This window comes from Bison bison, unplaced genomic scaffold (assembly GCF_000754665.1).
Source record: "Bison bison bison isolate TAMUID 2011002044 unplaced genomic scaffold, Bison_UMD1.0 scf7180017864293, whole genome shotgun sequence".
Lineage (NCBI taxonomy): Eukaryota > Metazoa > Chordata > Mammalia > Artiodactyla > Bovidae > Bison > Bison bison.
The window spans coordinates 1,754,194-1,775,409 of NW_011494865.1; positions in this window are offsets into that span (position 1 = coordinate 1,754,194).

The window sequence follows — 21,216 nt, forward strand, 5'->3', positions numbered from 1 at the left end:
GACCACCAACAAAAGGGTGGTGAGGGGGTCAGAATGGCGGGGAGGGAGTGAGGGGGGGAGTAGTGGCAGGAGACAGGTGAGGGAGTGGGCAGGGCCTCCATCGGGCAGGGAAAGCATGCTAGCTGGGCTATTCTGGATGCAAGCAAGGGATTTTAAATAGGGGAGGGGGAGCGTGAAAGGATTTAATTGACAAGTAAAAGGAGACCCCACTGGCTGCTGCCCAGAGAGGGTCGGGTGGGCAACAGTGCCTCCAGCAAGGGAAGGGAGGAGGTGGGGGTGGGGGCAGTCTGGCTTCTCCTGTTTCCTCTGAATTCACTGTTCTCTAAGCATCACCTCTCCAGGAGGCTGGGGAAGAGCAGACCCCAGGAGGGACCCCCGGAAAGATCTGAGCACTGTGGGAGGCCCCACCTCCCGGTCTCCCTCAGCCCCTGTCACAGACACACCCACCCTACCCTGACATACACACACACACACACACACGCACACACACACACGATACACCCCGCTCACTGACATGGGCAAACTGTCTCACAAACACGCCCACAGACATGCAATCACATACACAGACTCACAGGCACACCTGTAGGCACACACACTCAGACACAGGCATGCACTCTCTCACAGACACTCACACCCACACCAGTGCCCACCCTGCCTCACACACAGACATATTCACGGGCTCCCTCCTCGGGTTCGGGAACCCACCTGAAGTGGAACAGCTCCACGACCTCCTCTGGTGTATTCAGATGCACCCTGAGGTCTTGGCCCTTCCTCGCCTGGATCCCACCATCCAGGCTGGCGGTGCCGCGGACACCAGTCACCCACCTCAGCCCGGCCTGCCCCAGGGCACCCACTGTGCCCATCTGCGCCGAGATCTGGAGCAGCGCGCTAAGGAAGAAGCACATGGCTGCAGCCTATGGCCCCAGGCAATAGCCAAACCAGTGCCAACCCACACACCACCCACGAACCCCCTGCCAGCTTCACTCCATGGTTCTGAGTCAGAGCGGCTCCTCCGCCGTGGCCATCACTGACCACACACTCCACGTGGGCCAAGCACTCTATACCTTGCCACTGAACCCTCACCATCATTAGCCCCATTTAATAGACAGACAAACCGAGGCTCACAGAGGTGATGCCGTCTGCATGAGTTCCACAGTTGGGACATGGAACAGCCAGTCTGGAGCCCTGGTTGTCAGAGCCCAAGCCCAAGGTCTCTATGCCCAACAAAAGGTAGCACAGGACACCCACATTCCCCACACTGGACCCAGAAATGAAAGGCAGGTCAGCTTAGTGACTGGGAGAGTCACCCAGCAGGCCTGGGAGAGGTGAGCATTGTTCTGCTCAAAATCCTTGATGCCGTGTGGCCCCGGGTCAGCTGTGCACTCATTGTGAGTCTCAATTTCCTTAACCCTTAATGGAAATAAGAAAAGTGTCCACCTTGTGTGTGGCCATGTGGGTTCCTGTACCTTAAATGCCCCCGCCTCCCTCTCCTCCCACCCTCTCCCCCAAGAGGCAGAGGGGGCAGAGGGAAGACCGGGGCTGAGACACAAGCTGTGAATCCCAGCTGCTGTGCTACCTTGGGCATGGGGGTTGTACCTTGCTGAGCCTCAGTCTTCTCATCTGTAAAGTGGGCACAACTGCCCAGGATCTCCTTAGTCTCTTGGCACAAAAAACACTCCATCTACAGTAGCTGGTATAAAGGTAGTCAGCAGGGCAGGGCTCCCCGTTCACCCCATGCTGATGCCTCGGCTCTCTGCAGGGGGAGGCCCTGATCCACCTATGTCCCCCAGATCTGAGGAGCCAGTTACCTGGGCTTGACGTAACCTTTCACAGAGAAATCTGAGCGCTGCTGGAAGTCGGCTGTCCCTCGGACCCGGATGCTGACAGCAGCCGAGACATTGAGGGTCAACCGGGCTGGGAGGCCGGACATGGTGGGAAAGGTGAGCTCCTCCATCACCAGGTTCAGCCTCCGGTTCACCTGAACCTCCTGGCCCTGCAGTCAGAGAACAGTAGAGTGCACATGACCCCCTCACTCGCCCCTCACAACCCTCAGACAGAACCTTATCATTGTCCCCAGTTTCCAGATGAGAAAACAGAGCCCCCAAAGAGATAAAAATAACCCAGCTGAGCCCATGTAGCTAGAAACCGGCAGAACTAGGGTTTGAACCAAGACAGTTTACTGCAGGTCATAGTCAGAGGTCAGGCATCCAGGCCCACCCAGGGTGTGGGCCGTGCTTGCACACCTGGTACAGAGCACTTAGTAAGTGCCAGGCACACTCCACTTTGCTGCATTTTTACTGCACTGAGTCATTTGATTCAACCGCTCTATGAAGTAGATTTTATTACTACTATTCTATCATGCCCATTTCACAGAGGCAGAAACTGAGGCCATGGTAAATTCAACAATATGCCCAAGGCAGTAAGCGGTGCAGCCAATTTTTGACCTTGAGCAGTCTGGTTCCAAATTTCATGCTCTTGAGTTTGAAAGTACTTTAGTATTCCCCCAAAGCATCAAAGGAAACATCATCAGGTCAGACGGCAGGGATGGGCCAAGCCCAGCCTGAGGTACCTTCAGGAGTTTGATGGCAAGCTCAGCCAGGTTCAGGGACTGGTGAGTCACGCGGCTCCCCATCGCCCCACAGTTGACAAAGCTCAACTCATGCCCGAACACCTTCATGCTCAGCTGACACTTCAGCGCCTGCCGCTCCCCGCGCCTCCGGGCCACCTGTGACCAGGAACAGGTCTGGCTTAGCCGGGCAAGGCCCCTGGACCTTGGGAGGGGGAAGGGGCAGCTGGAGAGAAAGGTCAAGGGCTTGTGGGGTTCAGAACAGGACTTGCAAAACTCATGGTCCACAGGCAGAACCTACAGATATACTTTCTTATACCTGCACAGTCTACCCAACACCCAGTGCAATGTGCGTGTGTGAATAATAGAGGCTTTCAAAGATCCAGGCTGAATATGATCCAGCAATATAGCCAGACAAAACTGCAATTCAAAAACATAGATGCACCCCAGTGTCCCTCAGCAGAGTAATGGATAGAGAGGTGGTACAATGGAATACTACTCAGCCATGAAAAAGAATGAAATAACGCCCTTAGCAGCAACATGGATGAACCTAAAGATTGTTATACTGAGTGAAGTAGGCCAGAGAAAGACAAATATCATATGGTATCACCTACATGTGGAATCCAGAAAAATGATACTAAAGTGAACTTATTTACAAAGCAGAAATAGAGTCACAGATATAGAAAACAAACTTATGGTTACCAGAGGGGAAAGGGGGGTGGATAAACTGGGAGATTGAGATTGACACATACACACTGCTGCTGCTGCTGCTAAGTCACTTCAGTAGTGTCCGACTCTGTGCAACCCTATAGACAGCAGCCCACCAGGCTCTGCCGTCCCTGGGATACTCTAGGCAAGAACACTGGAGTGGGTTGCCATTTCTTTCTCCATTGCGTGAAAGTGAAAAGTGAAAGTGAAGTCACTCAGTCGAATCCGACTCGTAGCGACCCCATGGACTACAGCCTACCAGGCTCCTCCGTCCGTGGGATTTTCCAGGCAAGAGTACTGGAGTGGCTTGCCACTGCCTTCTCCGCACATACACACTACTACATATAAAATAGATAATAAGTAACTATACAGCACAGGAAACTCTACTCAATACTCTGTTAATAACCTATATGTGAAAAGAATCTAAAAAAGAGTAGATACACATATATGGGGGTTTCCCTGGTGGCTCAGCTGGTAAAGAATCCGCCTGCAGTGTGGGAGACCTGGGTTCAATCCCTGGGTTGGGAAGGTCCCCTGGAGGAGGGCATGGAAACCCACTCCAGTATTCTTGCCTGGAGAATCCCCATGGACAGAGAAGCCTGGAGGGTTACAGTCCATGGGGTCGCACAGAGTCGGACATGACTGAGCAACGAAGCACAGCACATACATATATGGAAACTGAGTCACTATGCTGTAAACCTGAAACTAACACTATATTGTAAGTCAACTATGAAAGTGAAAGTCACTCAGTCGTGTCTGACTCTTTGCGACCCCATGAACTATATATAGTCCATGGAATTCTCCAGGCCAGAATATTGGAGTGGGTAGCCTTTCCCTTCTCCAGGGGATCTTCCCAACCCAGGGATCGAACCCAGGTCTCCCACATGGCAGGCAGATTCTTTACCAGCTGAGCCACAACTACACTTCAGTAAAAATTTTTAGAAAAAGTTGCAAAGCTAGTACAGAGAGCTCCCATGTACAGCTCACCCTGTTTCCTCCACTGTTAGCATCTTACACGACCAAGACGCACAGTGAAAACGAAGAAACCAACACCAACATGCTTTTAACTAAACTCCAGACTTTATTCGGATTTCACCAGTTTTTCCCTTCCACCCTCTTTCTGTTCCAGGATTGAATCCAGTACCACATGGTATTTGGTATCATGTCTCTTCAGTCTCCTCTGATCTGTGACAGCTTCTTGGTCTTTATTTTTCAGGCAGTATGTATTTTTTTTTTAATTTATTTCTACTATTTAAAACCTGGGAGATTTTATATAAAATCCAGATTCCCAGCTTCTCAAAAAAAAGAGAAATATTGGCCTGTCTCCCACTGCCTCCCAATCTCCCCCTCCCCAAAAGGGCAACAGGCATTCAGAATTGAGTGGTGGCTGCCAGTGAGCCGAGGCCTGAGCTGCAAGCCTGTCTACCACGGTCCCCACCATGCTGTCTCTCCAGCACTCAGGCCAAAGACTACTGTCCCTCATCACTGAAGAAGTGAAGTCGCTCAGTCGTGCCCGACTCTTTGTGACCCCACGGACAGTAGCCTGCACCAGGCTCCTCCATCCATGGGATTTTCTAGGCAAGAGTACTGGAGTGGGTTGCCGTTTCCTTCTCCAGGGAATCTTCTCAACCCAGGAATCGAACCCAGGTCCTCCTGCATTGTAGACAGACGCTTTACCATCTGAGCCACCAGGGAAGTCCCACTCCTCACTGCACTTGTGCAAAATATATCTTGCAAAGTGAATATATACCAAAAGCGAGAAGACAGGACTTCCCTGGTGGCACAGTGGTTAGGAATCCACCTGCCAAGGCAGGGAACACAAGTTCAGTCACTGGTCCAGGAAGATTTCACATGTCACGGAGCAACTAAGCTGATGTGCCACAACTACCGAGCCCATACGCTGCACCTCCTGAAGCTTGCGCACCTAGAACCTGTGCTCCGCAACGAGAGAAGCCACTGCAGTGAGAAGGCCGAGCACCACAATGAAGAGCAGCCCCCACTCGCCACAACCAGAGAAAGACCGCACATACTAACAAAGACCCAGAGCAGACAAAAGTTAACTGACTGATTAAAAAAAAGAAACCGAAACAAAAAAAAGGCCTTAAAAAAAGTGAGAAAATAACAGACCAACTGTGTTATTCTAAGAAATTGTGGGATTGTGATTCTAAGAAAAAACATTTATATCCAACCCACAGCCCTCATTCAAGTTACTCACTGGCTTCAGACTTAGTCCAAGAGGCTTTTGACGGCAGGGACCACGCCCTGATCATCTTTGTGTTCCTGGGCTGTGTGTGGGTCACAGCTGATGGTGAGTGAGTGAACAGGTGAGGAAATGCCTCAGCCACCAGCTTGATCACCCCCAGATGTACATGGACATGACATTTATAAGACCAAAAGGGGACTAACAACCTCAGTATCCACTGGTGGGGAAAAGGTTATGTAAAGTAAGGTCCCCACCCACAGAATGGGTATTAAAATGTTTACATACAGTAAGTTTTCAGTAAGAAAAATACTCAGTACTAGTATCAAGTGGGAAACCAGAGGAAGCACACACACACACCCCTTGCCCAGCAAGTCCACTACTGTGCACACACGGAGCAAGTGTATGCACACACATTCACCACAGAGACATGCACAAGAATGTACTACCTAAACGTCAGACGCTGGCTTTAAAGATGGATAAGGAAACTGTTAACAGTAAATGGATAGCCCATCAAAAGTAACTGGATAAAGAAACTGTGGTCTGTTCACACCATGGAATGCTATATAGTAAGGACAATGAACAAGCTGTAAGCACCCACAGCAACACAGACTGATCTCACAAACATACTTTAAGCAAAAGAAGTCAGACACAAAAAAGAGGATGTGGACAGCTTTATTCACAATCATAAGATGGGAGCAGCCCGAAAGTCCATGAGTGGGTAAAGGGACATGCAAAACATGGTTCATCCATACAATGAATAGTATCCAGCCTTAAGAAGGAATGAAGCAAAAATCAGACACATAGGTCAATGGAACACGTTAGAGAGCCCAGAAATAAACTCACACACCTAAGATCAATTAATCTATGATAAAGGACATAAGAATATATATTGGGGAAAAGACAGTTTCTTTAGCAAGTGGTGCTGGGAAAGCTATATAGCTGCTTGTAAATCAATGAAGTTAGAACACATTCTCACATCATACACAAGAATAAACTCAAAATGGCTTAAAGACTTAAACATAAGACATGACACCATAAAACTCCTAGAATATAGGCAAAACATTCTCTGACATAAATCGTAGCAATGTTTTCTTAGGTCAGTCTCCCAAGGCAAAAGAAATAAAAGGGAAAATAAACAGGACCTAACCAAACTTAGAGGAGAAGGCAGTGGCACCCCACTCTTGCCTGGAAAATCCCATGGATGGAGGAGCTTGGTGGGCTGCTGTCTATGGCGTCACACAGAGTCGGACACGACTGAAGCGACTTAGCAGCAATAGCAGCAATCAAACTTAGAAGCTTTTGCACAGCAAAAGAAACCATAAACAAAAAAAGATAGCCTATGGACTGAGAGAAAATATTTGCAAGTGATGCAATTGACAAAAGATTAATTTCCAAAATACATAAACAGTTCACACAGCTCAGTGTCAGAACAACCTAGTCATAAAACGGGCAGAAGACCTAAAGAGACATTTCTCCAGAGAAGACATACAGATGGCTGACAGGCTCAATATCACTAATTATTAGAGAAATGCAAATCAAAAGCACTTCACACCGTGCACCTTAATGTTTCTAGCAGCAAAAGCCAAGATATGGAAGCAATCTAAGTGTCTATTGAGAGATAAATGGATAAAGAAGATGAGAGATACACACACACGATGGAATACTGCTCGGCCATAAAAAAGAATGAAATAACGTCATCTGCGGCAACCTGGATGGACCTAGAGATGATCTCACTGAGTAAAGTCAGAGACAGACATCACGGGATATCACTTATATGTAGAATCTAAAAAAATGATATAAATGACCTTACTTACAAAACAGAAAGAGACCCACAGACATAGAGAACAAACTTATGGTTACCAAAGGGCAAAGGGGCCGGGGAGGGATAAATAGGAGTTTGGGATTAACATACACACAGTACTATATATAAAACAGATAAACAACAAGGACTTCCTGCACGAAAGTGAAAGCGAAGTCACTCAGTTGTGTCTGACTCTTTGTGACCCCATGGACTATAGCCCACCAGGCTCCTCTGTCCATGGAAGTCTCCAGGCAAGAAGACTGGAGTGGGCTGCCATTTCCTTCTCCAGGGGATCTTCCTGAAACAGGGATCGAACCCGGGTCTCCTGCACTGCTAGCAGATTCTTAACCAGCTGAGCCATGAGGGAAGCTCCTAAATTTTGTCTTTTTTGGTTGCACCACGAGGCATGTGGAATCTTGGCTTCCTAACCAGGGACTGAACCCTCATCCCCTGCAGTGGAAACACGGAGTCTTAACCACTGTACCACTGCAGGGAAGTTCAGGAAGTCCATTCAGGGAAGTTGCTATAGAGCACAGAGAAATATACTCAATATCTTAAAAGAATCTGAGAAAGTGCATATGTACACACACACGCACATGTATAACTGAATTACTTTGCTGTACACCAGAAACCATCACAGAATAAATCAACTATACTTCACTTAAGAAAGGAATTATTTGTGGGATAGAAAAAAAGAATGAAGTACTGATACATGCTATGACACAAACGAACCTCAAGAACATGCTCAGTGAAGGAAGCCAGACGCAAAAGGCCACACAGTGTATGATTCTGTTTATAAGAAATGTCCAGAATAGATAAATCCATCGAGACAGAAAGCACATTCATGGCTGGCAGGGCTGGGAAATGAGGGTACGGCGTGTGACCACTAATGGAGGTGGGGTCTCCTTGGGGTGATGAAAATGTTTTGTACTAGACAGATGGGGTGGTTGCACAACCCTGTGAATGTATCACATATCACTGAATTGTATATTTTTAAACAGCATGGGGAATAGATGGGGAAACAGTGGAAACAGTGGCAGACTTTATTTTTGGGGGGGCTCCAAAATCACTGCAGATGGCGACTGCAGCCATGAAATTAAAAGACGCTTACTCCTTGGAAGGAAAGTTATGACCAACCTAGATAGCATATTCAAAAGCAGAGACATTACTTTGCCAACAAAGGTCCGTCTAGTCAAGGCTATGGTTTTTCCTGTGGTCATGTATGGATGTGAGAGTTGGACTGTGAAGAAGGCTGAGCGCCGAAGAATTGATGCTTTTGAACTGTGGTGTTGGAGAAGACTCTTGAGAGTCCCTTGGACTGCAAGGAGATCCAACCAGTCCATTCTAAAGGAGATCAGCCCTGGGATTTCTTTGGAAGGAATGATGCTAAAGCTGAAACTCCAGTACTTTGGCCACCTCATGTGAAGAGTTGACTCATTGGAAAAGACTGATGCTGGGAGGGATTGGAGGCAGGAGGAGAAGGGGATGACAGAGGATGAGATGGCTGGATGGCATCACTGACTCGATGGATGTGAGTCTGAGTGAACTCTGGGAGTTGGTGACGGACAGGGAGGCCTGGCGTGCTGCGATTCACGGGGTCACAAAGAATCGGACACGACTGAGCGACTGAACTGAACTGAACTTTATGTTACGTGAATGTCACCTCATTTTTTTTTTCCCAAAAGAGTACACGTAAATGATTCCATTTACATAAAGTTCACAAAAGGAACTAGATGTGACTTCTACTATCAACCAGATTGAAGTAACAGGGACTGGATTTACCTCCCCATGTGGAGCAACACGAAACTCAGATGAAACAGATTAAACGCAAGTTCCCAAGACATTAAACACCATCAGGTAATGCGAGATGAACAACCAAGAGACAGGAAATAGCAAGGTGAGCCTCAGCTCCCCGCCTGGAGGGAGTTCAGGCTGAGGGGCTGGGAGGGGAACAGAGTGGGGCAGGGCAGACTCTTGGAGTTATGGATCTGGGAGCCTGGGGACACCAAGGTGACTGGACATTGCAGGGCAGAGTACAAGAGGGGAAAAAGTTGCGCAGAGAACTCTGGAAGTCTCCAGAGAGTTCCAAGAATCTCTGTAACACTGCTTTAGGCAAAGACTTCTTAGATGTTAACACCCAAAACACTAGACATAAAAGAAATGGATAAACGTGACTTTATCCAAATCAAGAATGTCTGCTCTTTAAAAGACACTGTTGGGACTTCCCTGGGGGTCCAGGGGTTAAGAATCTGCCTTCCAACTCAGGGGACATGGGTTTGATCCCTGGTTGAGAAACTGAGATACACATACTGTGGGGTAACTAAGCACAGACACCACAACCAAGAGAAGCCCACGACTGCAACTACCGAGCCCATGCACTCTAGAGCCCGGGCGCCACACCTAGAGGAGCCTGCACGCCACAGGGAAGGCCCAGCATGGCCAGAAAAAGACACTGTAAGGGAATGGAAAGACCATGCCACACACTGGGAGGAAATACTTGCAAGTCACACAGCTAATAAAAGCCTTGTGTTCTGAATAGACCAAGAATGTTCAAAACTTGCTCTTAAGAAACCAACCCAATTTTTTTTTAAAAAAGGACAAAATATTTGAACATACACTTCACCAAAGACACATGGATGACAAATAAGCACATGAAAAGATGCTCAACATTAGTAGTATTAGGGAATAAAGCCATGAGATACTACTGCACACTATTAAAATGGCTAAAACTAAAAAGTCTAATCCTACCAAGTGTTGGCGAGGATGTGGAAGAATTAGACCTCTCATATACTGCTGGTGGGGATGCAAAATAGTACAACCACTTTGCAAAACAATTTAGCTATCTCTTAAAAAATTAAACATATGATCCAACCATCCCATCCCTCAATATTTACCCGAAACCTGAAAACATATGTTTATATGTAGATTTGTAATGGTAAGTCAATCCAGTATCTTGCCTGGAAAATCCCATGGATAGAGGAGCCTGGCAGGCTACAGTCCATGGGGTTGCAAGAGCTGGATACAACTTAGCAACTAAACCACCACCCGGTACATAAATGTGCATAGCAGCCCTACGTGTAACAGCCCCCAAACCGGAAATAACGCAAACGTTCATCAACAGGTGAACACGTAGACAGACTGTGGTCCATCCCTACAATGGAACACTACTTGACCACAGGAAGAAATAAACTATTCGTACACCCTGCATGATGGATGAATCGCAAAATAATTACACTGAATAGAGGAAGTGAGCCCAGAAAGCAGCACATGCTTTAAAGACAAAAGTATATGCTGCATGATTCCATTTACGCAACATTCCAGAAAATGCAAACTCATCTATTGTGACAGAAAGAGCATATCACAACAGGGGGCAGGGGTGGAGCAGGAAGAAGGGATCAAGGAGCACTAAGAAACCTTTGGGGGTGATGGATATGTTGATTTAGTCGATGATGGTTTCATGGTGTATTGCTGCTGTTTCTCAGTCACAAAATCATGTCTAACTCTGCAACCCCGTGGACTGTAGCCCGCCAGGATCTTCTGTCTACGGGATTTCCCAGGCAAGAACACTAGAGTGGGTCACCATTCCCTCCTCCAGGGCATCTTCCTGACCCAGGGAAGGAACCCTTGTCCCCTGCACTGGCAGGCAGATTCTTTACCACTGAGACATCAGTGAAGCCCCTTCACGGTATTTACATATGTCAAAACTTGTCAAACAGTATGTGTCAACACTTTAAACACATACCATTTATTGTAGGGCAATTACACCTCAACAAGGCTGATTTTTAACGTTACTCAGTGCTATTAGGAGTCAGAACAGTGGTTGCTTACCTCTGGTTATGAGTGGGTAAACCAGAATAGAGAGGCAGAAGGGTGCCTTTGGGGAGCTTATGAGGGTCTGGGTGCCGGTTACAAGGATGTTTCACTGATGGAAACACACTTCCAAGGTGGGTACTTTTCTAAGTATGTGATATATCAAATGGTTTTTCAAAAGAAGGCAGGCTAGCAGCTCCCTGCCGAGATCTGACCAGCAATTTGCTTCTGTAAGGGGTAGGGGTGGGAGGGCAGGGTCAGAGTTCATGGACACCTGAGTCCCCCAGTCCCAAAGCCCAAGCTGGCACCTGACAGGGGGGAGGGTGAAATGCGGTGGGCACAGGTGCTTCCCTTACCTTCTGCTGCAAGTCTCTCATCTTTCTGGACCTTTCTCCTGTACAGGCGGGGTCGACCGGCTGCAGTGTGGGCCCTGGCTCTGCCTCTGGGGGCTCCTTCGCCTGGGCTTGTCTCTCCTCTTCCTGCCCCCAGAATGACTTGGGGCCAAACAGCCTGCGGGCCATTTCCTCAGCATTTTCCAGACGGAGCCCCAACTGGGAAGGAAAGTCAGGGGCTCAGGGAACAGTAACTTGGTTATAATAGTAACCAAGAGCTGTGGGGTTGGGAGCTTGAACAGGGGGCTCCAGGCTCCCTAGGGCCCATCCAGGCCCAAATGTCGAGAGATAAAATCTCAGCTCCACATCTGCTTGGCAAATGCCACACAGCAAGAATTCCGACCAATTCTTTGAGGCCTGGTTCAAATGTCACCACCTCTGGGATGCCTTCCCTGAATTCCCATATTACCGGCTCCATACATCTCCCCTCCCCACCCTCAACCAAATTTATTACCCCTTCCTCTGAGTGTCAAGCACAATACTCCAAGGTCACACTCAGACTAATTTGTGTATCTCCCTGCAAGATTTTGAGCTCCATGAGAGCAGGGACCTGTGTCTCATTCACCAAGTGCACTCAATGCCTGGTGAGATGGTTAATTCTGTGTCTACATGACTGGGCTATAGGGTGCCCAGATATTTGGTCCAGTGTTATTACATATGTTTCTGTGAGAGCGTTTTTGGATGAGTTTAACATTTAGATCAGTGGACTGAGTCGAGCAGATTGCCCTCCATAATGTGGGTGAGCCTCACAGTTGAAGGCCTGAATGAAACAAAGGGCTACCCTTCCTCCAAATAAGAGGGTGTTCCTCCTGCCTGTCTTCAGACTGGGACACTGACTTTTCCTGCCTTCGGACGGGAAGTACACCATCAGTTCCCCTGGGTCTCCCAGCTCTGCTGACTGTAGATCTCTGGGACCTGTCAGCCTCTATAACCCTCTTGGTTCTACTTTTCTGGAGAACCCTAACAGATGACCTGACTGATTCTCAAAATCTGATGGATGAATTAATGAGTCCTTCCTTCATTTCATCTACCTATCCATCCACCCATGTATTCACTCATTCTTACATCCTTTCCTTCCGACCTCTCATCTAGCTGTCTATGACGGCATTTTTAGAGAAATTACCAGAAGTTCAGCCCTTGGCAGATCTAAGCTCAGGTGCCCAGCAGGCAAAGTTTGGATGGTAAGTCCCCAGTTCTCCATAAATTAGAAAGCGCTGGGATAGGGCACAGAGAGCCCTTCCTCAGACAAGCTCCAGGGACCTGGGGGAAGAGATGGAAGGGCCCCAAGGTGTTACATTACTTCAAAGCTTGCTGGGCACATGACCTCAGAGATCATCCCTTTTCCATTGCTTCCCCTTACAAATCATTTTCCACATTCAAATTGCGTGTCACTCCCCAACTTGAAACCCTTCCTCAACATGGTCCTGCTCCCTCCCTGAGCTCCCATCTTAACATTCTTCTCCTGTTCTCTAATCTATTTCTGTTCCTTAAACACACTAAGCCCTCTCTCATCTCAGGGACGTTGCACACACTGCCCTCTCTCCCCTTGGAAGGTTCTTACCTTGGTTTTTCACATGACTGCTCCCGTCCATCCTTCAGATCTCTAAACTCACTACTTAAAGTTGCCGTTGTTTTATGAACGTGTCTACTCATTTCTTATGTGTCTACCTCTCTGGGCTGTGAGCACCAAGAAGGCAGGAATTACATCTCTTGATCATCATCATATTCTCTGAGCCCAGCACACAGCATAGTTCCTGGCACATGTTAGGTAGAAGATGGATACTGTGCAGTTGATGACAGGTTCATGGACAGATGGATAGAAGGGTGGATAGATCAGTGGAAGAACACATGAAGAGAAGGGCGGGTGGGGAGACTGACAGACAGATGTATGGATGGGCGGAAGGGTAGATGAATAAATAGTGGATGATAGAGTAGACGAAGAGATAGTAGGGGTATGTGAATGAATAGATGGATGAGGATAGAAGCATGGATGGAAAGATGGATGGATACAGATGTATAAACATATGGAAGAGCATGTGGACAGATGAGTAGGTATGTAGTATTAATAAACAGGCAGATAGATGGGTGGATGACTGAGAGAATAAATAGATGATCGGATCAGAGTGTAAATGGAGAGACGGGTGGGAAGGTACATAAATGGATCGGTGGATGAGAAGGATGAATGGATGACTGTATGGATGGGGTGATGGATAGGTGGATGGATAGCTAAGTGGGTGCATAGATAGATAGGTGGGTGGATGGGTGTATGACTGGTAAGATAAATGAGTAGGTGAGAGGGTAGATGGAGAGAGATGGGAGGTACATAGATGGATGAGAGAGAGGGAGAGCAGGAGGGATATGGGGGTCATAAAGGTATGGATTTATGTATGGGTCAGTAGGCTGGATAAATAGACGGGTGGATGGGCAGATAAATGGGTAGGTGGAGGTTGGGGGCTGGGAGTAGATCGATAGATAACAAGTGAGGGATGGAAAGATGGATGGATGGGATGATTTCTGGCCCCAAGCCCAGGAGACACCCTGAAGAGACTGAAACAAGGCCCCCTCTTACCTCCAGAAGGTTGAAGGCATGACCAAGAGCATGGACGGTCAGGTTGGCTGTGGCAGAACGGGGGAGGAAGGAGGCTGGAGAGAAGAGAAGGGTCCCCTCCAGGTTGGCTCCCAGGCTGCCTGATGCTGGAAGAGAGAGAAAGGATCAGTGCCCACCACACCACTCACCGGGCAGGAGCTGACAGCCAAGGGGCTGGAGACAGGGCTAGACACACGGTGCATCCTCTCAGCCAGGACAGGAAGCTTAGAAGTAAGCCTTACCAAGGGCAGAGGGAAGGTCACAAATGTACCCAGATCTGCTGATAGGTGGGGGCAGCCAGAGCACCCCACCCTGCCCCCCAGTTTTCCAAGTAGCTGAGGGGGGTTGGATACTTAACCTAGAATGGGGTCTCTTTTTGATTCTGTTTAATTACAAGGAAGCAGTTGTCTCTGGTTGATGCTAATCTCCCTTTTAACCCAGGGAAAAGCAGTTCTCACCGCCCTCAGCAGGCAAGAACCCGTGAGAATTCAACAACAGTGTTTCATGGTCACCGCATCTCTTTTTAGGACAACCCTATTTTTAGAATTAAACTAATCTTCTGCTAAGAGTAGCAATAAGAGGTTTTCTTTAAGCATAACAGTAAGTTTAAAAGAACCAGTTTAGAGAAAAGACGGAAGTACTATTTTATTGAATGCTATGATGTGGCTCATATTTAACTATTTTTTACCTCTTCTGACAAAAATGCCAGGTTGCTATGAGGATACAGGAAAAAAAAAAAAATCAAGCAGATGGCATGTGACTATCTGGACATTTAGCAACAGACATGGCCTCAGCCTTATCCACATGTCCTCCGGAGTCAGAACTCCCGGGTCCCCAAGCCTTTGTGGTCCCCGAGGAGGACAGCGCTGGCCAGAGATGCCCATACCTGAGCGGAAGGTGACGTCAGAGTAGGACGAGTGTTTCCACACCTCTGGATGGAACTCCCGGCTAAGAATGTCTTGAGGGACAGCTTCCCGGAGGCTCTGTTTCAAGGGGTCGTCCGTCTCCAACAGCTGCAGGAGGTGACTCCACACAAAGGAGCCCACTGGAGTCCAGTCGCAGCCAGTGGGGAGAGGAGGGGAGGGCGATGAGGGAGGACCCACAGCTGACACAGTACAGAGAAAAGACCCCCAGCCCCCCGCTCCAGGTCCTGCTATTTCTACCCACCAGGGGCTTCTCAGGAGCCTAGCTACTGAGAACCACGTCCTTTTTGTAGATAAACAGCAAACAGAAGCGCCTTAATGGAACTTGGAAATCTAGGCTGCGCAGGGCATTCTGATGCACTTCCTGAAGGAAAAGGGAGCCCACTGGAGCCCAGTGGGGACTGGACTGGTTTGAGAGTGTGGGGAAAGCCCTGGTTTGAAAGTCAGACCTGAGCCTGCATCCCGGTTCCACCACTCATGAGCTGTGTGACCTTGGACTGGTCACTCCACTTCTCTGAGCCTTAGTTGCCTCATCGGTAAAATGAACTATAATGACCCATCTCCCAGGGCAGTTTGCACAGATCAGTCAAGGGCAGAGTCTGGACCTAAAGGACTGAGTATCTTTTAGGGTTGGGAAAGGGTAAACACGCAATCCGTGATGGGGACCCTCTGAGGCTCTCTGGAGAGTTAAAAATGAAATGAGTGCACCCAGTGGAAGCAGTCCAACAGAGGATATTATTCTAATTGGGAACACCAACCCCCTTGCTCATCCCAGGCTCTCAGAATGCCCAGCAGGGGGCTTCTAGAACAATCCACCATGAAACAGAGGTGAGAATGTTTTTGTTCCCATCAGGCAACACACAAGCCTGATACCCCAGGGTCTCTGTTAAGGCTGCCCCTTGGCTGACCCCTCTGAGGGGCTTGGCCCAGTGGTCTATTGATGTAGAACAGCCCCACATCCCATCCCACCCTAGAAACTGCCAAGAACAAACTGCGGCTTTGAGTAGCACCATTTCTTTCCCTTTGGGGGCTGGGGAGGCGTCATTTCTTTAGAAAGTAGTTTAGCAGCATCACATCAGACTTTTAAACGTGTGTGCACACCTTTATGTTGGCTGAGTGTGTGCGTGCTAAGTCATTTCCATCATGTCCAACTCTTTAAGACCCTAGGAACTGTAGCTTGACAGGCTCCTCTGTCCATGTGGATTCTCCAAGCAAGAATATTGGAGTGGGTTGCATTTCCTCCTCCACAGGATCTTCCCAACCCAGGGATCAAACCCACATCTCTTGACGTCTCCTGCATTGGCAGCTGGGCTCTTTACCACTAGCGCCACCTGGGAAGCCTTTTATGTTGGCTACCTCTGGGAAATTATCCTCCGGCTAGATTAGCAAAAGGGTCTGAAGGGGGATGGACAGAGAGATTCATTTTGGTTGCTGTTTCTCATGGCAAAAGACCAGAAAAAAAAAATCTAAATGCCCATCACTGGGGACTGGTAAAGCGGACTATGGTTTAAGCTCCTAGTGGAGCATCCCGCAGCTGCAGCCAAGAGCCCAAGTGCCCTGATGTGGAAAGAGCCCCTGGACACACTGAAGGCAGAGACAAGGGGCACAGTGTGTACACCGTGATCCGGAGTTGCTGCTGTTGTTACGGTCGTAACACATCCATGTTCATACATGCACTACATGTTCTGATGGGACACACAAGAGAATGGTCAAAGTCAGTGCCTTCAGGAAATAGGACTTAGGCAAGGAAGGCGGCCTTTAACTTTCCATTTGTATCTTGCCGTCTGCTTTGAAATTTTGGCTGCATAATCATAGCAGAGAATGAGATAGCTGCATGGCATAATTGACTTGATGGACATGAGTTTTGAGCAAACTCCGGGAGACGGTGAAGGACAGGGAAGCCTGGCACGCTGCCATCCATGGGGTCGCAAAGAGTGGGACACAACTGAATGACTGAACAACAACAATAATAGCAGTAGTGATAAGAACATTGACAGTTAACAGCTATGCATACAGCACTTACAATGTTCTAAATGCCTTCTTGTATCCATTCATTTTATGCTTCCTTTATGAGGAAGGTATTGTTATTACGCCCATTTCACGGATGGAGAGACAGAGGCTCACAAAGGTTTGGTCATTTGCCCAAAGGCACACAGGTAGGAAGTGGCTGAGTTGGGACCTGAACCCAGTCAGGCAGTCCCCAGACTCTCAACTCACTGTGAATTATGTCAAATCACTGTGCACTAAAAAAAACTTCAAAAATTAGCTGAGCCTATTTTATGAAGTTCTACCTGTTTAAAAGGAACTCTCTGACCCCACAAGGGGTCTGAGATTCGCAGACACTGTCCCTGATCTGCCTCGAGTCTCTCCTCCTCTCCTCTCTCCTTTAGGTGGTGTGCCACGACCTGGCCAAAGCTAGAAAGGAGCTCAGCGACTGTCACCCCATTGTACAGATGAGGAAACTGAGGATCAGAGAGAAGCAACTTCTGGGTTGTTCAATTGCCACCGGGGTAAGGAGAGCATGTGAGGCTATTTGTCCTGATAGCATGGCAAAAGAAGGGGAACAGAAAGGGATGGGAAGACACCTGAGGGATGGAGGCAGAGTGCTCTGGAAACCCCGCCCCCATCAGGTGGCACCCAGGCCAGCCCCTGCCCCCCACCTGCAGCTGCTCACCCTGGGTGGACTGCTCTCCGGCCTGGGTACGCCGCACCTGGGCAAACACCTCCTCTCCCGGGCACCTCATCAGGGCCAGGTAGGCATTGATGCGGATCTCAGAATCCTCCTCGGCGTTTTGGTACAGGCTGGAGAGCACGGATCGCTGCCTCGGGCAAAGGGAAAGCCATCACCCAGAGCCCACCCACCCCCACCCGAGAGTGCCATGTCCCCTTGTCTGCCCTGGCTCCAGCAGGAGTCCCGCTGCCTCGACCTGGCTCTCCCAAAGTCTCCGCTGCTCCCAGACACTCTCACCTGTGGCCCGACTGTGGGACGTGGGAGTTTGCCCAGTCACTGCTAATACCTAACTTCCCAGAGCCCCAGCCCAGAGCCTTAACAACTTCTACAGGTAACAATGGTAAGGGCTTCCCAGGTGATGCCAGTGGTAAAGACTCAAACTGCCAGTGCAGGAGATGACACGTAGGTTCGATCCCTGGGTCAGGAAGATCCCCTGGACAAGGAAATGGCAACCCACTCTAGTATTCTTGTCTGGGAAATCCCATGGACAGAGGAGCCTGGTGGGCTACAGTCCATGGGGTCACAGAGTCAGACACGACTTAGCAACTGAGCACCATGCAAACAATGGGTAAACAGGCAGGTGTGGCTACATTCCAAGAAAACATCATCTGTGAAACATCTATGAAAACACCATAGCAGCAGACTCACAGGAGGTATTCCCTCTACAGATACTCCCCTTGCCCACCTTCCTAAGCAAGCCACTTCCCGTACCTCGAGATTCCCTCCCTCAGCACCTGCTGGTTCCCTTCACAGCACAGCCATCCGCCCATCCACTCATGCAGCAATACTAACTGAGCACCTATCACGTGCCCAGCCAGGTGCAAGGGAACAGCTGTGAGCAAGACAAACCCCACTCTGTCCATCTGAAGCTTACATTCTGGTGCAGAGAGACAGATAGTAAAGCAGGAGAATATACAGTACGTTGCTGCATGCTAAGGCACTTCAGTAGTGTCTGACTCTTTGCAATCCCATGGACTGTATCCCTCTCCAGGCTCCTCTGTCCATGGGATTCTCCAGGCAAGAATACTAGAGCAGGTTGCCATGCCCACTTCCAGGAGATCTTCCTGACTCAGAGATTGAACCCATGTGTCTTGCATCTCCTACACTGGCAGACGGGTTCTTTACCACTAGTACCACCTGGTAAGCCCATAACTGCTAAAAAGGGAAAAATAAAATAGGGATGCCTAGGGGAGCTTGAAAATGTCAGTTGCAGGTGAAAGGAAGCCAAGGAAGATCCCCCACAGTAAAGTGGTTTCTAAGTAAAAACCTTCTGTAGGTAAAGGAGTAAAGCCTAGGGAAATACAGAGGAAATGCATTCCAGGAAAGGAGAAGAGCGTGTGTAAATGGCCTGAGGCAGAAGTGAGCCCAGGAGGCTTGATGATCAACAGGGAGACCAGCATGGCTGGGCAGGAGTAGCGGGGGTGAGGGAAGCAGGAAATGAAGCCAAGAGGTGCTCGTGGGTCAGTGGTCAAATCACAGGAAGGACCCTGACTCTAAATGAGACAAGAGCCACTAGTCCAAGGGTCAGCAAACTTCTTGTAAAAGGAAAGATGGTCAATTTTTTTTGCCTTTGCAGACCATACAGTTGCTCTTGCAACTACTCAATTCCACAATCATAGCAAGAAAGCAGCCCAGACCACACGTCAATGAACAGGCAGAGCTGTGTTCCAACAACACTTTACCTACAAGAACAGGCAACAAGCTGGATGTCGACCAAGGACCTTGCTGAGTCCTGAACCAGCGGGTTTGCAGCACAGATCATTTATGTGTGGCGTGTTTGTAATCACTCGCTTACTTGGGTATTCAATGAATACATGCCCCCCCACCCCAGATACAGGCTCTATGAAAGCAGAGACCTGGGCACCTGGTTCACGCCAGTGCCCGGCACATAGTAGGTGCTCAGTAAATGCGATGAATGAATGAGCAAGCGAAGATGTGCATTAACAGTGGTTCAAGACCCACTCCTGCCCAATGCCAAGCCCAGTGAAATAACTCCCAGGCGCTCACATCCGCAGAGCAGGGAACCCTCCGGAAGGCCTGGATGGCCCCCAGCCGGATCTCAGGGGGGCAGCTCCCCAGGGAGGCACAAGTGCTCAGCTTGGGGGTGAGAGCCGTGGCCGCCCGGCCAGCATTGCCAATGGCCTTCAGCACGAACAGGAGCTGAAACAAGATGATGGTGGGGCCTTGAGGCCGGTGGTGGCGCCCAGCCCACCCGCCCAGTCTACAGCTCGCCTGCTTGGCAGGTACCCCCTCAAGGGCCCATGCCCAGGTGTGGGCTGTCCTCACCTGATCAGCGTCCGAGGGCTCCCGGAAGGTGCAGTTGGCACCCACGGCATCTCCCAGGATCCTCACGAGGGAGCCGACACCAGACAGCTGCTCACAGGGCCCGTCCAGAGACACGCACAGGTTGTGCACCAGAGCTGAGATGCCCAGGAAGGCGCTGGAGCTGGCCCCCGGGGCCTGCAGCAGAGGCTGGGGACAGAAACCGGCCCCCACCCCAGCCAAGAAGCCTGGTAAGGGGTCTTTCACAAGCCTCCCCACGGGATATTTCCTAAAAATACAGATGCACCCCCGCCCGGACTCCTGAGGGTGTAAATAAATTGCCCGTGGGGGACCTGCAGGGAGCATTTCTTAAAATACCCCAGGGGGCTTCCCTGGTGGCTCAGGGGTAAAGAATTTGCCTGCCAATGCAAGGAGACCCAGGTTCGATCCCTGGTCCAGGAAGATTCCACATGCCACGGGACAACTGAGCCCAAGCACCACAAAGACTGAGCCTGTGCTCTAGAGCCTGGGAACTGTGACTACTGAAGCCTGTGCACCCTAGAGCCCGTGCTCCACAACAAGAGCAGCCACGGCAATGAGACCACGCGCCACAACTAGAGTAGCCAGGCTCACTGCACCTAGAGAAAAGCCCACGCGGCAGTGAAGACCCAGCACAGCCAAAATTAAATAAACCAATAAAATTACTATTTTTTTAATGCCCCAGAAGACCTTTTCTTGCATCCAGGTTGGACAACAGTATTTCAGGCTGACAGGGGACACTTGGCCAGGCTGGAGACAGAATAAGCTGTCACAACTGGGGGTCAGTGCATTCTTGTGATGGGATGAGAGAACAAATACAGCCCTGAGAGGCACAAGCTCTGGGCTAGCAGGATGAGAAACGGCAACAGACAGGTGAGCGAAGAGCCTGGACTCCAACAGCCCAGGGACCCACCTGCTCTGCTCCCTGTGTGTCCCTGGCAAGTGGCCACAGCCACGACACCAGTATGTACGTAACACTTAGCCCACATCAGAATGCCTATCAGTCCACACCATCCCAAGGCAAAGAAAGCACCTTGCCCGAGGTCGTGCTGGTAAGGGACTAGGCTGGGTTCTAACGCGGGGTTGGGGTGGTATCGCGCACCAGGGTCTGCGCCCTAAGGCCCCCACCCCCCACACTTCTGCACTTCTGCTGAGCAAACAGAGGAGAGAGAGAAAGGAAAGAGGGGACACCCA